The following is an 18,770-nucleotide window of genomic DNA, read 5'->3' as shown; positions in this document are numbered from 1 at the left end:
TGGTGATTGATCAGCAGTAAGCTGGGCTTTTCTTTTCTGAGCTCTAGAATCGAGACAATGCCTGGATGATACATCATCATTCGCATCTTTTTGTGTTTTTTCCCCTTTTCTTTGATGCTGGATGAAATGCTGACGCAGCAGTTTTTCTCCGTCAACCATCTGCCTGGTACCAGATAAGCTTCTCATTATCTCTGATTGCTTTTAATCTGCGCCATGTGAGACTCAGAAAGTTAATCTGAAGTTTATCTCCGTGGGGAATGGAAATGCTCCGTTATGTTTCAGGAACATACGGCTCTGCTTACATTCAGCGTTACGGAAAAGAAACACGTCTGACATTTTTATGGTGCATTAGCTGCTGACAAGCATTGTGTTTGTTAGTGCTCTGCTCTTCATCCGCGGTTCCTCCTCTTCTCGCTCCGACGGAGGAAAAATGTAAATGCTGAGGAAAACATCTGCCAGATGAATGAAAGCTAAACTCCACCTGGCAGCCTGTGGAAAAACATCGATCTAACCTGCTGCAAAAGAAAGCAGGTGCATCCAAACCAACCACAACTTTACTTTCTGTGAAGAATTATTTTCTTTCCATGAATGCAGCCTGCAGGGAAAACATCTACGTGACAATAATAAATATATATACTGAGAAACTCTGCAGAAATGGAGAATAAACAGAATCAAAAGACAGGGATTAAAATAACACCGGTTATGTTTCATGGATGTGCAGGAGCAGGAAGTAGGAAGAGTTTCATTAAAATTAAAAAGGTAGATTTTTTAATTAGAATGTGGCTCCGTACAGCAGAACCTGACGAACTGAATCTCAGGAGAATCTAGAAACCTCTTAGCAACACTTCTTGGCTCTGGGAACAGAAAATAAACTCCAACTAGTCAGACGCTGCGGCATCCCAGCAGCGCTTACAGCCTGGAGGTAAAATGCTGCACATAGAGCAACTTAAAAAGACTTTTTGTTCTCCAGGTCTCCCTCCTGCTGTCATCATGTTCCTCTGTTTTCATCCCACCGTCTGTCTGGAACTGGCAGGGACTTTATATCCATCCACAGATGCTGATGAGGAGACGAATCTGCAGTGACAAATATAGACCCTGAACTCCTCCACTGCCCACATATCGTCTATATTTCATGCTAACCATGAAAGATGTAATTCTGTCCGACTGAAGTGTCACAAAATCTTGTGAGCGTGATGGAGGGCGAGGCGGTTCTGGAGCTGGACCGGTGTTACGTAACGGAGTGTGTGTGTTGGGCAGATGAAGCCATAAGTCTGATATTCACACTCGGCTGCTGGCCTGACAGGCCTGATCCGTCTGCTGGCGGAACGACACACAGCACAGGCTGATGGGGTTCCCTACAGACCCGACCCAGACAGGTCCAGATCGATCCAGACCCGACCCAGACAGGTCCAGATCAATCCAGACCCGACCCAGACTGATCCAGACTGATCCAGACCCGACCCAGACAGGTCCAGATCGATCCAGACCCGATCGATCCAGACCCGACCCAGACAGGTCCAGATCGATCCAGACCCGATCCAGACTGATCCAGAGTGATCCAGACCCGATCCAGACAGGTCCAGATCGATCCCACTGTCAGGACGAAACCTCAACAGCTCTGCTCACTTATTCTGCTGAACAACTTCCTGTTTCCTGTCTAAATAACCAAAGCAACACTGAAAAAACAGAACTTTTAGTATTTTTTATCTGGTTTCAATATCTTAGTATGTGTGAAATACAGCAAAACTAACAAGAAACCTTACAGGAAGATATCAACTTGTTGTAGGTCAATCATTCTTTAATAATGGTGAAAAATAACCAGCTCCACTGACAGATTATTCCACTTATTTGACATTTTCCCATGTTATCAGTGAAATAATCTGTCAGTGAAACTGGACCCTGGAGGAGCTACAGCCTCATCGTTCTGGTTCCCCTGCAGCTGATTTTCCATCAAGAATTGTTTCTTTAAAACAAACTCCTTTATCTTGCTGAAAAGTTACTTGTAATTTAGTTTTTGTTTTATTTAAAGTTTAATAAGATATTTTAACTACAAACTAGACAAAATACTTGGTAAGATTTTGTGTTTTTGCAGTGAATAATTTAGTATCAGTTCATGCAAACTGTTGCCTTTTTACTCCAGTTAGCTTCACTTAGTTTTAGTTTTCTTGTTTTCAATCCTTTGAGTTCCCTTCACATTATTTGGAAACATTTTTACTTTCACTAATAAATATAGCCCACAGTTCTCCTGTGGTTTATTTGATTTTTCAAAAATTTTGAACGATCCACGATCAAAATCATTCAGCGTTTGTTTCTGACTGTATTTTATTCTCCAATGTGTTTGATAGCTCTTAACATCAAAAGAAATGTAGAAACTTTTCTCAGAATATTTCCGTACATTAATTAGTGTCGTGTTACAAAAGCATTTTTTAAAACTAATTCCAGATGTGAGAATAGTAGAAAAACCAAATGCAGCTTCCTGTCAGCTCAACATTATTAATATTAACTCAGCTGTGGACGATGTGACTGGAACCACATCCTGATTAATGATCGGCCATTTTGACTGAAACCAGACCATAAATCAACGTAACGAGCATCTTAATCAGGTCGACCTTAACGCTCCTTGGTAATCAGCTGCAGAGGAACCAGGATGGATGCCTGCAGGGGTCAAAGGTCATAAATAGCATTACAGAACGATTCAAGGTTTATTTAGCACATGAAAGCATAATTTATCAGTTTGCTGCTGTTGTTTAGTGTTGAGTTTTTAGAACTGATTCACAATAAACAGTAATAGAATTATAAATGTTCTTATGATTGTCTATAAATTTCCAATTTTGTGAAATTTGAGCAAACCTTTAAAATGTTGCAAAAAAGAAAATGTGGATTAGATTTGTTTCCATCTACTGGCTTGGAGCGAATCAACCAGGATACTCAAAACGTGACTTTATCAGACGTCGTTAAACAGGAAGTAGACACACAGGAAGTAGACGTTAAACAGGAAGTAGACGTTAAACAGAAAGTAGATGTTAAACAGGAAGTAGACATTGCAAACTAGCATAAACTGCATCAGTCAAGCTGGAGGTTTGGACTTTGTCATTTTTCCAAGTTTCATGCCTCTGGTAAGGCACAGACTCAGCGGTGGATGAGGAGGTTTTCTACATCAGAACTTATTCAGTAAACGTAAAAAGTGCATGAAGAATCATTAATGAAAACATGGAAAATGGTTGACATGTTTCCTGGTTATCACAGTAAATGATGAACTAATTAACACCGTATGAAAACATTGTTTAATCAGGGTCACAATGTTCAGTTTTATTTTCTTCTTCTGTGCCGTCATGCAGTTTGATTTGAATAAAATATGTGTTGAATGTTGATGCTGTGTTGTCTGCATCTTCAGACCAACAGTCACACTCCAGCAAACTCCACATTTCACTTTAAATTAGCTCCCTGCCTTCACACACACACTAACACATATCTGCCACGTCTCACACACACACACTGGCTGAGGCATGTTTCTGCTCCAGCAAACCAAACTCACACAGGCAACAAGCAGCATCCTGGTCACATGTGGGAGCAGCGGATCGGAACCGGGCCACCCAGCGCCGCTCACGCATGGCTGATTGATCTAAACGGAGACCGGCGGCGATGGCGGCGGCTGGTGGTCGCCACATTCCTCAGCTCTCTTTACAAGCAGAAAAACTCCCACTTCCATCAGCACCATGCTTTTATTGTGAAAAGACTGCATCAATTTTACAATGGCTGCTGGGAGAAAAGGGCCTGTCAAGGATGTTATGTTTTCATGAGACAATAAATGGAATAAAGCAGTTTGAAAGCTTGACCAGATTTTTCTGCATCGCCTGAAAGTTTAAAACCGTTTGAAGTGAAAGTTGATCCGGTTCATTTGGTCAGAAGGAATAAACTGAACTCCTGCTTCACCTTTATGCTCTTTCTTAACTTTTCTTCCTTTTCAGTCTTCTTGCCCACAGCTAAAGAGTAAACTTTATTCCATGACATGAATCAGATTATTGGTTTCTGCTGAGATAGAAAAGCTGAAAACCTTGAGAACGTGACGCGCCTCGCCGCCTGCTCATCTTCTGTCTGAGCTGCACGTTAAGCTGGAGTTTTTCCTCTAATTTAAATCTTCTAAACAGGAAGGAAGCAGGAAGTTTCTTTGAGTCCAATTATCTCTCCAAGAACCCAAAACAGGATGGCAATGATGAGGAGAGTCATTCTGTAATAAAACTAAACTAACATTTCGCTCTGATGGAGGTTTGAATAAATTATCAGGTTTCCAGCGTTTAATGAGCTTCAGCAGATTTACTAAACATGACTGACAGGTTCTGATTTAACCTGGTGAACATATTCAGCTGGTTCTGGACCGAAATGTTGCAGTGTAATTATTTTAGGGCTGTTCCAGCTGTTATTTTATTATTCTTATGAGAACAGACCAGAACAATTCAAAACTCTGTATATGTCAGAAGGTTTATTGAATCTTAAATTTGTGTTGACACACCTGATAGTCCAGCAGACTCGGTTTGATTCAGGACTAGAGCTGAAACATTTGTTACATTTCCTGTTGCTGTGCTTCTCTTTCTCGCTGCTCTGTATAAAACATACCAAACATTTCGAGCAAACTGTTCCCCTGCTCGCCTGTGGGGGCGCTGCACCTTGAACTACTGAAGAAAACAACATGAAAACCTCAGAAGAAGACCCTGAGCGCAATTTTCTTCTTCATGAGATGTCAAGAATGGAATAGGGTCAGATTTTAGCAGTTGGAGGATTTTATGTCTGGCAAAAAAACACGAGAAATTTCTTATGCTGGCGCTTTGCTTTGGTTGTATTTACCCAGAATGCCCTGTTCTGTAGTCCACTTCCTGCTTTTTGAGCGACCTCCGGTGCGTTTGGTGTTTACATCTTTGTTCAAACTGCGCCAGAGTTCACCTCAACAGAAACCAGATCGAGGTTTATGGAAAAGTTTTTGGTTTGGTTTGAATACGCGTTCTCACCTCCCCAACCGGAACCGGACTTTCTATGCAAACGGACTGGAGTTGGATTAAAGTGGACTAACCAGTTCTGATGTGAGTACAAACCAAAAGTCTTTTGGTTCGGGTAACTAAGATTTAAGATTCTGGTTTACCACTATCTGTGTCTCCACTGACTTTATAATTGCACAAATTGGAATTGTGAAAATAAATGAGCTTTTTAGAAACACGGCAGTTTAAAAAAGAACACGTTTTTCCAGAAAGGTTTTTTGTGGTAGGATCAGATGTTTTTTCGTCTGCATTGAAATTTGCGTATTTCGCAAAACTGCAGTAGAAACAATTGTTTCGTAACAGTCATGTGATCAACAATGGATGTTACTACTGATGGAAAATACGAAGAAGGCGACAGGAAGTGATTGGAGGATGATGGGGGGGAGCAGCAGTGATTTATCAGGTGCACAAACTTATTCATGTGTGATTTTAATTACATTACTTACTTAACTGAAGCACCAATTGCGAAATAGTGCAGCTGTGGTTTTATCCATCTAGATCTTTTTCAGACATATTTGCTCCAATGATTTGAAAGAATACAGAGCTTTCAAATTAAAACTCAAAGGACTGAGCCACATGTAGGTTTATTGCTTCATTTTCCTCAGGAAATATTAGTTTGTTAAATTGGTTTTATTCATCTTTAAAAGTAATCTCTGCTCAGAGAGCTAATTAAACGGACCTACAGCTGTTTATTGATCAAGATTAACCTAAATCCCCAAATAATCATTGAATTTTTTAAAAAATTCCCCCTTTTTTCTCAAATAAACTGAGCTTAAAAATCTACAAGGACCAAAGCAGAAGGCAGCTTAACGTGATTTCACAAACCAATGACAAAAAAACTAAAAACCTTGAATTCATGTGCAATTAATCTGCAATGATTATCACAATTTAAAACATAAATAAACATTTGTATTTTCTTTTAATATGTAAATAGAGTGAAGGGAGTTTAGCTGGATCAGTTTGAGCTTTGGGCTCATTTCTGCCGAGGTCTCAGACCCTGATGAGCTCGTTAGGTTGATGGTTTCTTCACAAACTCGTTAGGAAACAGCGAGGTGATGCAAAACTTCAAAGCTTTCTAAATAATCAGCAGGACGGACGGAGCTCCTCCGAGCTGCGGACAGAAAAACCGATTCGCTCTCAGCAGCAGGAAGCTGTGAGGACAGACGGACGCTTTCTGGAGGAGCAGCGTTTTATTTGGTGGCGTTTATTTTCCTGAAGGGACAAAAATATGAAGAGAAGTGAAGTTCTGACAGGAATTAGAGTTGAAGTTTCTGTCCTTTGGTTTTTGGAAAGAAGCTGAAAGTCAGGGAGACTGGATGGAGAACATCAAGTTTTTCCACAGATGATCAATTTGAATCAGGTCTGAACTTTGACTGGACCATTCTAAACCATTTCATAGCAGCTGTTTGTCCTAAAATTAGCAGCATTTTTAGCTCCGTCCCTCTTCTCGAAGAAAAGCCTCTCCACAGCATAACACTGCCACCACCATGTGCCGCTGTGGGGATGATGTGGATCCAGTTTGTTGGTTAAAATGTGTTAATTGCAGTAGAAACCAAGGAGTTTGATATGAGTAAAGATTAGGTCAGTTTCGTGGATTTCATCACTTACAGTTTCCATAAATCATAATTCATGGCAGAAGAATCTGCTCTGAGCATCACCTGAACGCACCATTTATCAACCTGACACGGTGGTTGCTGCGTCATGCTGAGGGAATACTGAGAGAATATGAAGATGGATGGAGCTACACATGTTCTGAGTTCGGTTCTGTTCCGGGAATCTGGAACCAGATGAAACTGAAATACAAATATGGTCATATTCTGTCTAAATATTCTCACCCAGAACAGTTCTCCTTTTTATTCATCTCCATTCTCTCTCTCTCTCTCTCTCTCTCTCTCTCTCTCTCCCCTTTTCGGAATGAAACCCCTCCCCCCTGCCCCCCTCGGCTCTGACGCGCTGTGCGTAAAAGCGCTTCAGTTGCGTTTGTGTGTCCAGAGCTGACAGAGGCGAATCCGTGGCAGCAGCAGCAGCGGCGGCAGCAGCGGGGATGGTTTAACTCCACAACTTCAGCCTGACTGCGGCCGGTTCCCCCCCCGCGTGGGTCGGTGGGTGAGTCCGCGCGCCCTGAGGTCCGGGACCAGGAGCCGGTGACGGACATGAGGGAGGAAACGCGCGGCGGAAGTCACTGTGACTGGGACTGAGTGGGAGACACGGCGGCGCGTTGATTTTAACTCATCCTGTCCTGTGATTTCTGATGGCAGCGGTTCGTGGCGTGGCTGCCCCCGGAGACACGCGGAGGTCAGTGGGCCGCGCGCGCACCACACCACGGGCTTCATGTGTTCATACACACACACACACACACACACACACACACGATATCACACTGAGGCGCTAAAACACACACGTGCTCAAATTTGGATGCGCGCGCGCGTTTTCCAAGTATTTGACAGCACGCGCGTGCACGGCAGGAAAAGAACGCACGTGCGTAATGCAACTACAGAAGAAAAAAAATGTTTCCTGAAAGCTTCTGATAATTTTTCTTTAAATTAAATGATATATTTCCCCTGTTGGATAAACATTAAATCAAAAGTTTATTCTTTATATTTTTTTAAAAAATATAATTTTGATTTAATTGCTGCCAATATGACAAAATCTCGGTGTTTAACGGCTAAAACCATCAATTAGGATTTTATTTTGAAACATTTAACCATAAGTTTTTATTTAATTTAATTTAAATATGACATTTAAACCAAGTTAATTTCTTTTAGTTTCTCATTTTTCTTGAACTGTATCTCCACTTCAACTTTTAAGGTATCTTATTGTCATAAGTAATTAGCATGAAATAATTTTTCATTAGTTAATTGAAAAAAAATTTTACTTAGCAATAGAACTTTAATATTTTGCAGCTGAGAGAAGATGGTGAATTTTTTTTTACAAGAAAACCTAATGAATTATTATGTGATGCTCTTTTTCAGATGCATCATCAAATGAATAGGTTTATTATCACTGTATTTTTATGGGTTGTATTTTATTTCACCTTGGAAAACAAGTGAAACTGTTGTAGAAACTCCCAGTTGTCATGGTTTTATGGAGTAGTTTATGTTGGGTTTTTGGGAGTTGTGTGCGTTTGTGCTGCATGTTGGTGTCAAAGCTGCGGTTTGTGTTCAGACTCTGAGTTCTGGGCAAACAACCAGCAGGGCTGGAGCTGCAGGGCTGGAGCTGCAGGGCTGGAGCTGCAGGGCTGGAGCTGCAGGGCTGGACCCAGAGCTGATTTGCTGTTAAATGAGAGAGAAACAACAGGCTGCGATTGCCAGAGATGTTTGCTGCTGCTCTTATCCGCTCCCAGATAAGAAGAGCTGCGGTTTAATTATTAAGCCATCACTTCCAGCTGGAACGCCGCCTCTGCTGCGCGGCTGGAGACAGAGCGGTGCAGCGCATCCGAAGGCTGCGCTCCTGCAGCTCCTTATCTCACCCAGCATCGCATCAGCGCAGGCGTAATGAGGCGCGGCGCTGATACAGTCACACCTGGATCAGCGGATCACTCCGGATCACTGATCTGCTGGGTTATTTTACAGCAGCTCCAGCTCACTCTGGGTTTGGTTTGTAATCCCGCTGCTTGATCTGTGTGACCTAATCTGATTTGGAAATTAATCTAATAATTATAAACAACCAATCCGAGGTAATCCAGATTGGAAAGCAGAGTGAGCGCTGCTGGTCTCTGTGCAGGAAGCCATTTTTCTCTCCATCTTTTCTGCAGCAGCAGCAGTTTTGGTGAGGCTGGGTTTGCTTTGTGGAACCGTTGAGTCCATTAATCTCTCAAATTTCTCATTTATTCAGTTTAATATCAGGGATTTGTGGTGCAGCCTGCTGATGTCCTCCTGCACTGCTGTTGGACCAGATAGGGAAGAAATATGGAGTTTTCCGTTTCTTCCAGTCGGTTTGCAGTAATTTACATCCCCTGCACTTGAACTCGCAGCCGTCTTGTGTCTCCTCATGAAAAATGCCTTTAATCCCAGTTGCATTGACCTCCAGAGGCGCCGGAGGGAAGAGAAAAATCCTTGGTGCATCTTAACGGGCTGCGTTATTTCCCTTGACGCCCCGAGCCAACGGGGCCTCCGTCAGCCAAGGGGTTTATCAGATCCACATTACCTGGAAACAGTTTGAAATCATTCGTCAACGGGTTTGAAATGCCAAAGTCTCCGTTTCACACCTTTTTAAATTAGCAGTGTTAATTAGCTGATTTGCACTAAAGATATTCCTGTGATTCAGTGACGATGAAGGATGCTGCAGGTTGAGCTCTGATTGCTTCTCAGGACAAACCAGGCAACATGCAGGCGGAGGCAACCTGATCAACATCTTCACTGAAAACAGACTAAACATGCAGCTCTTTTGTCTTTTTGTTGCTTTGTGCGGCTAAAAGGTGAAAATGTTCTTCACAGAGAAAACCAACAAAGACGTCTGTTGATGTCTTGTGGTTTAAAGATAAGAGTTAAGAAAAAAAACATCTTTTGTACAGAGACGTAATTTTGAAGTTAAGCTCGTAGTTTGAAACAGAACCGTCCTTCAGAAAATGTCTGGCCATGTCCGTCTGTTTAGTCAGTCTCTTTAAGAAGCTCCTGCTCTTTCATTTTGCTGTTTAAAACCATTTTCAGGAGCGTTGGACTGAAAACGCTGATTCATATGATGAGCTCAGCAGGTTCGCAGTTCCACCAGGTTTTTGCTAATTGCTGCTGCCGCTAGTCTATAGGAGCCGTAAGACGGGCTTATTCTGCAGAAAGTGGATTATTTCCTATTGGTAACTCATAAATGATCAATCAAGACAACTGCGGCTAAAAAATCCAAAATTTAAAGCAGCCATGAAAGCGATTGTTCATGATTTTAGATACAACCAGTAAAGCAGTTTAATCGTTTAAGATGAGTAATGTCTTAGTGCATGAAGTCCTTGTCTTTCTATTTTTGGCCTACTTTTCAGCTACAACAGAAAATCACGTTTTAAAAACACTCAAATACATCTAATGTGACATCAGTGGTTCAAAACTTAGTAAACATCAAGTCAATACAGACATTTTACTTAATTTTATCTCCATTCTTGTCTGTAGCGATGCAGGTTTATGTAGCCAGAGTCCATTTATTCTGGTCATCATCTGAGATTAAATTCATTCATTCATTCAGTTGAGTTTATTTATGAATTTACAACAAATGTAGTTTCTTTAAATAGAACAGAAAACTTTTCATCAACAGAAATACAGATTTAATTCAATCCAATCAAACATCCAGACTCGCAGTTGATCAATATGATCCAGTTTGATCCTCTGCTGATGGAGGGCGGGGCGGTTTGGTGGGTGGAGAGCTTAACGGTGCGGCAGATCAGAGAAATGAGAAGGAGAAGCTTGTAATGTCTGGGAGTCCAGCGGAGTGAAGCTAAAACGGGGCTGAGCTCATGTTTACGATGCGCTGGGCAGCAGAGAGGGTAAAAACTCGACCAGCCACAGGAAGCGCAGGACAGTGATCCAGCTGAGTCGTAGTGAAGGTGGGTTAGCACCGCTCATAAAATAAAATATAAGACCTACATCTACTCAAACCCTGAGGTTTTTAATCCTGACTCCTGATATTTGTTCAGATAATCGATATCTGCTGAAAAATTCATGTCAGTCTGACTCTGGTTGAGTTTTAGGAAGTCGGTTTGTTTACAGTCCAGTCCGGAGAAGATGTCTATGTTTATGTCTGGATGTTAAAGAATAACTTCCTATCCAGACAACTTGTGTCGTCCAATAGAAGCTTCCCAGAAAAGGCGGGAATCGTCATAGCAACCAGTGACTCAGCAAATTCTTTTGTCCTGGTGGATAAATTCCATCATGGCCGCTGAGGCGTCTGTGTTTAACTGTTCTGCTGTGTTTTCCTTTCATTAAAAGAACTGAGGGACATGATTTATTTTTTAAACGCTTCATCTTCATCTCGTTTAAACTGATCTGAGTTTCTGCTGTTAAACTAAAACAAAGCGTGACAAACTAGTGGCGGCTTCCTGCATCCAGGTGTTCTCCCACCCAGAGGCCTGACATGTGACGGATCAGAGAGTGACTGGTGGTCGGCGCCGCCTCGTCCTGCCGGACCGCCGTCCCCCTCCGGCGCGGCGCCCCGCGGCGACTGCTGCATCTGTTCACATGGTTACATAATCAGGAGAAAGCCTGCAGCGCTCCTGCTGCGCCGGGGTCCCGCCGCCCCCCACCCACCTCCTGTTACCGCGGGCTGTCAGATACCAACACACACATCCACATCCGAACGCCTGGAGAGCTGAGGCGAGCCTGCACTGACACTTATTTACTTTATTCTGTTCTTTCACCACGTAACGACTGGATCTGGGATACAGATGTCAGGGAGTTAAAGTCACAGGCCTCAGTGTGAGCGGTTTATCACCCCACACACACACACACACACACACACACACACGGACACAAACAAAGCGAGAGTGATCTGATGACTGCTGGCAGCTGTGCTTCATCCCCACGCTTCCCCTCGCGGCGGCCGGCGTTCTGCTTTAGCCCCGCCCCCCGCCACATCTCAATCTCCCGTCTGTCAGTGGGAGGCTTCGCCCCTGCCCCGGAGGGCGTGTAACCCCGCGGACCCCGTCACCACGCACGTTATCCGACGTCGCGTCCCTCGGCTGCCCCGGGCGACAGCGGCACATATTGCCATCAAAGTCGCCGTCTAAAAGATTCTCCGGAGTTTTTTTTTCGTTTCTGTCTCATCATATGTTGAAGGCCGCGCCGCGTTTGGACGGTCTGGATATTTATCCTCTAAGGCTCACAACAAACACAACAAGGGAAGACAGGAAGAGAGAAAGATGAGATATGAGGATTAGTTCTCCGTAGCTGCTAGCTTGTTAGCATGGTGATGAAGAGGAGGGAGCCAGATCTGGGCTTGTCTTCATCGCCCTCTTTCCTCTGGCTGTCTTCTTTTTCTTCCTTTTTCTGTGTCCTCCAACTGTCAACACCGACTACTCGCGTCACAGGACACAATTCACCATTTCCTTAAAGGAGACGTTGGCGCGGCAGGTCTCAGGGAATCGACTGAAACACAAACGGATTCCAGTTTCTGCTGGTTCCAAACGGAGCGGCTTGGCTCAGTGAAACCCAAAGGTTGTTACCTGCAGTCTAACTCAGACGGCTTTAATAGATTAACAATCGCTGCTAATCCATTACAAATATGCACAAATCTTTCAGTATCCTGCTAACATAGAAAAAACCAATTTCACAATTTCAGTGTTTTCATTAAATAAGAAATTAAAATCGCATGTGAATAAGCTTGTTCACATGTGATTTTTACTAAAAAAATCTAATTTTTTACTACTTTTTACTAAAAACAGCGACAGTTAAACATTTACTCAGTTTGAGTATTTTTACTACGCTGTACTTGTTACATTTACTTGAGTGATTTTATTACGAAGTATTTCTTCTCTTACTTGAGTAAATTACTGAACAAACATGTTTTAACCCTTCTAGAGCGGAACGTGTCGCCGGTGACACATCCAAATTTGCAGTACCGTAATTCCGCCACACTTGGCGCTATCTGAAAAATTCCAACGGTTTCTGAAAGGGGAGACGTTGCGCTTTCCAGCCACTATCAGGTTATTACGGTAATTTCACAACTGCAGCTGCAGAGAGTGAAATTAATCTGGGAGGCACTCGTTTAATAGACGTAAATTGCGAAAATAACTGGCTGGATATTGAAAGTTCCAGTTGTTATGGATAAATGGGTAAGTATATCATCTCACAGGACATTTAAAGAACTACTTATAATTAAAATTAGGACGAAATATGTAGGCAGACATCTGAAATTCAGGCGTAAAACAGAAATCCACCAAACACAAACACCTTCAGCTTTTGTTAATGATTTATACGTTTTTATTGAAAGAAACTGATTTGGAAAAAAAATATTTAGCCTGATTTTATTTTTTGTTACTTATACAAATTATTGTCATTTAAATTTTCACTTAATTTGATGTTTTGATCCGTCTGATTATGTAATTCTTAAATATAAAGTAATTATTAATTTGATCAGTTACCCAGTACTTCAGTTTGACTTTTTACGAAATACTTTTTGCTTTTTCTTGAGTATAATTTTTGGGTTCTCTGCCACCTCTGCAGTTATGATATTTATATTCATAATTCAGCCAATCAGAGGAGACGTTGGTGTCTTATTCAGGCGTTGGCGCTATAAGCCCCGCCTACCTGGGAGTGTTTACCTTTGTGTTGTTTAGGGTAAATTGTAGTTGGCGATTTTACAGTAAAGCTTTCAAAAGTCAAACTGAACTTTTTCTGAATACAAAAATAAAAACAAAGCATCTTCCTCCTTCTACTTCCTGTTTTCTTCTTCGTAGTTTTCGCCAGTAGTAACATCTGCTCATGATGTGACTTGAAAAAAGTGTTTCCATTGAAATTTTACAAAATCCATCTATTTTAATTTGACTGAAAAACCACTTCATTCTAGCACAAAACTTTTTATTGGGAAATGTGAGTTTTTTCAGAACATTAAGCAAATTTGTGCCGGTCATTGGATCGTTTGGTTCCACACTGCTGAGAACGCGTCATTTCTTTTCCTTTAATGGCTCCACTCTGAGAAACAACATGGCCTCACAGTAATCTTCCTCTGCTCCTGTAAGGGAAGTTTGTGCTGCTGTTCACGGCGGCATCAGGAGGTGGGAGGCATGACGGCTTGTAGACGGCAGCATCAGTGACGCGAACACCTTCACACAGCAGGCTGCCACATGCATCTCTGCTGTTCACCAAGCCGCTGCGTGGCTGCAACATGACAAAATGTCACACAGTTCTGCTGCTTTTATGGCTTTCCTGCTGCTTTCCGTCAGAGTTTTCTTCTTGCTAACCCTGTTACCGTTTCCTTAGAGAAAACCCAAACGCAGGGAGGAGGATTTCACAGCATCGAAGTTCTCCTGGGAAAGAGTCGGAGCTGGAAACTGACAGGCTAAAGGAAGGAACCTTTAATTAAATTAGACGTGCGTTGCCAACGCATCTGAAATATGAATATTCTTTAAACTAATTAGAGATAAAACCTCCAGGAATTAATTATTTAGGTTTTAATAAACAAATGTTGGTCTATTTTCTAGAGCAAATATCTCGCTACATTTAAATAAGACAAAACTGATAAGTAACTATTTGTCAGTATGTATGTTTGTTTTAAGTCAACAATTCCTTAATATTAATGAAAAAGTTCTGCTTTTATTGGCAGATTATTGTATTTATAACATGAAAAATATTTTGTTATAAGTGAAATAATCTGCTACTGGAACATTTTCATCGATATTAAGGAATTATTGACTTAAAACAAGCTTATATATCTTCCTGAAAAGTTACTTATCAGTTGATTTTGTCTTATTTACATTAGAAACTAGACCAAAATGAGTTGGTAATATTTAGTGTTTTTGCAGTGCACATGGCTCACAGTTACTAGCATCAATAGCAGTATATACAACAGTTACATTTTGGTTAAAAATCTTGATGTGTTGATGTTATTATTATCAGCAGGCGCTTTAATAACATCAGTAAGGCTGAGAAGTGAGCAGGCCGTCTTCACGTCGAGGGAAATGCGGAGCAGCCATCCACTGAGGCGGATTAAGTAAAAGCAGGAGCGACAGTAATGCTGAAGTCGGAGCGCTGATTTGGGAATTACGTTTAAACTAGGAGTTAGAAAACTGCTGGGATTGTGGAAGTGCTCTCTCTCTCTCTATAAAAATATACTTTTTTTATTTAAATACTTAGTTATTGACTAATTTTAGTTCTTTGTATTTTGCTGGTTTAATGGGATTCACACTTAAAGAAAGGAGCTGAACCGTATTTTCCGCACCTTCAATGAATGGCCTATTTTAAAGCTTTTGTCATATATAAGGCACACCGCATTATGCTAGTTACTGTTGCCACTCTACGTACTCTACAGTTGTGGATGTGTAATAATAAAAACATGGTCCCCGAGTACATTATATAGTCGGCTGCCCCAGTCATTGCTTCACTCACGGTGTTGCAATATTGTACCCAACTGCTTTCTGGGTAACACAGACCAACCGACACGCTGCCGCCACAGTCTCTGTCTCCTCCCGGCTTTAAATGTTTCGGGGCTGGTCCCTTGGTAACCCCAGTCGAAGCACCGATGAATGTCTAAAGCCACTTTGTTGACATAAAGAATGTCAACAAAACAGTCCGACTCCGGTCAGCGAGGAGAGCCTTCCTGGGCCGGGGCGTGGCCGGACGATGGTCACCCTTCTCCGTTGGCGCACAGCGTGTTGGTGGAGAACGTGGTGCTAAATGACCTGCAGATGACCTGATTATAGACGGTCGGTAGGTAAATACATAGACATAATATAAGCATTATAACTATGTCTATGGGTAAATAGGTCAAACTTTATTAACAAACCAGCGTTCTGACAACTATCCCAGCATGCACCGCGCGCTTCTTCTTCTACGGGGGAAAATGACGTCGGTGGCTGCTTACCGTAGTTTCTAGACCTGTTGTGGCTCAATATTGTCCATATATGAGGACCGGATTATAAGGTGCACTGTCGGCTTTTGAGGAAATTGAAGGTTTTTAGGTGCGCCTTATAGTGCGGAAAATACGGTAGATATTTCTGAGTTTACTGGGTGAAATCCGACTTTCTGAGTGGGAAAACCATCTGTAGTGGGCGTTCTTGATACGTTTTTACTGAGAGTTTGGATTTAAGAAAGCAACACAAAATCCAGGACCAGCAGGGGGCGCTAATGCAGCAAACTGTTGAGTGTAAACATGAACGAGGAAGAGTGAATTATTAATTAAATGGCAGAAAATGAGGAGAAAAAGGAAAGTCATTTAGATGTTATTTAACAAAAGCTGTGAAAGGTTTGAAACTAAATATGAAAATAAATCATAAAATTTTCTCAGCTGGATCTTGTCAATTTTGAGAGTTTATTTCTGCAGCTGAACATAAAACCAAAGTACTGGAGGAAACTGTAAAATGTTCTGGTTACAGTGGGGTGTTGGAGCCAGATGTCCTCTCAGGTTGAAGCTTTTTTATTCAGTTCTTTTCAAGCGAACATTTCCCAGGCGGAGAGTCGATTCAGGCGCGTCTCACCTTCCTCCTCGCTGCCTCAGGTGTGTTCAGTCCTCAGTTTCAGGTGTTAGAGGTGAGATGGTCTGGAACAGAAAGAGCCTCTGCCTGAACCAAACACCTGATCACTTTAAATATTCTCCTAAAAAGTTTTACACTGCTTGTTGCGTAATCAGCTTACATAATGTCTGCTGCATTAGGTGTTGGGTGGCTGGTTCTGCTCTGCGTTTAAATGTTTATGTTCACTGACGTGGTTTTCCTGATGCTCGGCGCGGCGCGGTGTGGCGGCGCGGTGTGGCGGCGCGGCGCGGTGTGGCGGCGCGGCGAGGTGTGGCGCCCGTTGGAGCGTGTTGTCAGTCAGAGCGAACCCAGAGCTGGAGACGAGGTGGAAGGGGTTAATTAAGGTCGCGCTTAACGTCCGCCGTGTCAACCAACACAAAGAGCCCCATTTATTCAGGCTGTGCAGCTTTACCTTCAGTTCTGCTTCAACCTTTTCTCATTAGCTGCTCTTGGCAATCGTTCGCCGTCTCTTTAGACGTGTGAAGAGCAACAAATGCTGTGAGTAAATGGTTTCCAGCCGCAGAGGTCAAACATGTAGCAGGGAACTGGGATGACTCACCGGCTCAGACCTCAACATTTCCACTTCATCAAAATTCTCTCCCCTTCTCATTTGTGACCCACCTTTCCGTTATCTTGTCCTCTCCACGGCTTCACATTAATCCTTGCTGCGCCAATCTTCCCGCTCCTCCTGGATCTATCAGGGGAATTAATTAAAGCCGATTTTGTGATCGAGGTTACAGACAATTTGGTGGGAACATAAAGCCATAAAATGCCTTGTTTGTCTCCTTATCAACAACCTATTACCGCCCACGTTCACGGAGGTTATGAGTGCTCTATTAGCCAGATGGCCAGTGGCTCTGTTGTCTCTCTGCACGCTGCCTTGCCTGGTTAATGTAGGTTAAAGATGTTTTCCTCTTTTATTGACGCTCTTAGTCCATTTGTTCGGTTTTTCCACCCTCAGGGTTCTGGGTTTTCATGTTTCCTCGTCGTGTGAAACCAGTTTGCGGCGTGCTATTGTGATAGTTTTGCATTCTAGCCCATAAATTTGCTACTTAATTGAATTTGGAGAAAATAATTTGCAGTCTGGACCTGCAGTCGGCGGATCTTATACTGCCAGTGTGTCTGAATGTTTTAGCGTGATCTACTGGATGTTTTATGTTTGTAGTAAACTGGGAATTTACAAAAACATAACAAGAAAGGAAAGATCTGCTTTTATGTATGTCTGCCGCAATAAATCAATTGATCACATGATGAATTAAAACAAACTCAATGATTCAATTTGCATGATTTATTCTTTTGTGTTTTGGTCTCAACTGACTCTTTCTTTGAAGGACAGTTTTGGTTACAGAGACTTTATTCTTCATTTTATTTGTTGTTTCTGTTGTTTTGTTGGATATTTAAAATGTCTTCCAGCTCCAGTGTTAAATGTTCATTAGAGTTTAATGTTTAATGATCTGAGAATAAGTTCTTGTTGTTATTATGCTATTATTACCATGATGTTACTTAAAAAAGGTCCCAAAACTGCAGTGCTATCGTTTATTGCAGTTTATCGTCCAGCTAAACGTGTTATTATGACAGGTTTTTTATATTTAATGAAGAATCTGGTCGTCTGTTGAAAACCAGCCTGGTCCTGGATGGTTTGAGGGTTTTGATCGGTTCTGATGTGTAAATCTGCTCCTGTCTTTGCGCCTCTTCGTACATATTGTATAAAATCTCGTTGATCCGTTTGGACCCGGCTGAGCGGAGCTCCAAGCCGTTCACCTGCCAGCCGGTATTGACATTTACAGTGAGCAGGCTGAGTCACGGCTCCTCTCCCTCCTTCCTCCAATTAATTTCACTTCAGTCCACCTCAGCTTTAAGCGACGCAGCAACACAAACCGTCAGCCAGGTGGCCTGCAGGGGGAGCCGCTGCTGAGGGCCAGTAGGAACCTTTAACCTGTTCACCCTCATCGTTTATATCACCTGATTCAGTGCAGATCATTTTCCAACCTAACCCTGTGAGTCTAACTGCTCTGCAGAAGAAGCTAATTTTATCCACTTGTGTTCACTTTCTGCCTGAGCTGATGACTGAATGTGAAAGTTGAACATAAACAAGTAGATTTATTGATAATTTCACCTAATTACTACAACAAACCAGACAGATGAAGCTCCTGTCTAAATTGTGTGACTCCATCTTAGGACAGAAATGAACCCTAATGAGCTGCTTTTCCATCACAAACCTGCACAAAACTTTATAGATACTCTGATAATGTTGGAAACACAATTAAAATCGCATATGAATAAGTTATTAAAAAACATGCGATGCCATCTTCTTCCTGTCGTCTTCTTTGTCGTTTCTGCCAGTAGTAACATCTGGTTGTTCATCATGTGACTCGTGTGATGTGAAAAAAGTGTTTCATTGCATTTTTTTGAAAGAAACCCATTTAGATGCAGCTGAATAACAACGCTTCATCCCAGCGCAAAAACTTTATATTGAAAAACTCAAAATTTTGGCGTTTCCATTGAGAAAGTTAATTTTTTGTAATTCAAACTTGTGCAGTTTACCAACTCTTTGGAAATAGAGTCCATAACTCAACCTTTGGTGTTGCACCTGA

The 18,770-nt window shown here is 42.1% G+C and overlaps 1 protein-coding gene across 2 annotated transcripts in view; it reads left to right on the top strand.

Moving 5' to 3' along the window:
• The first annotated feature begins 7,004 nt into the window (after nucleotides 1–7,004).
• Nucleotides 7,005–18,770, top strand: part of npy2rl (neuropeptide Y receptor Y2, like) — a 54,098-nt gene continuing 42,332 nt past the window's right edge. For both annotated transcript variants that reach the window (XM_007568067.2, XM_016679695.1), the window contains exon 1: nucleotides 7,005–7,325. The gene's annotated coding sequence lies outside the window, so the exon portion shown is untranslated. The remainder of the gene's footprint in view (nucleotides 7,326–18,770) is intronic.

The sequence above is a fragment of the Poecilia formosa genome, unplaced genomic scaffold, assembly GCF_000485575.1.
Source record: "Poecilia formosa unplaced genomic scaffold, Poecilia_formosa-5.1.2 Scaffold217, whole genome shotgun sequence".
NCBI lineage: Eukaryota > Metazoa > Chordata > Actinopteri > Cyprinodontiformes > Poeciliidae > Poecilia > Poecilia formosa.
Note: the sequence above shows the minus strand (reverse complement) of the source record. Positions and strands in the feature narration are given on the sequence as shown.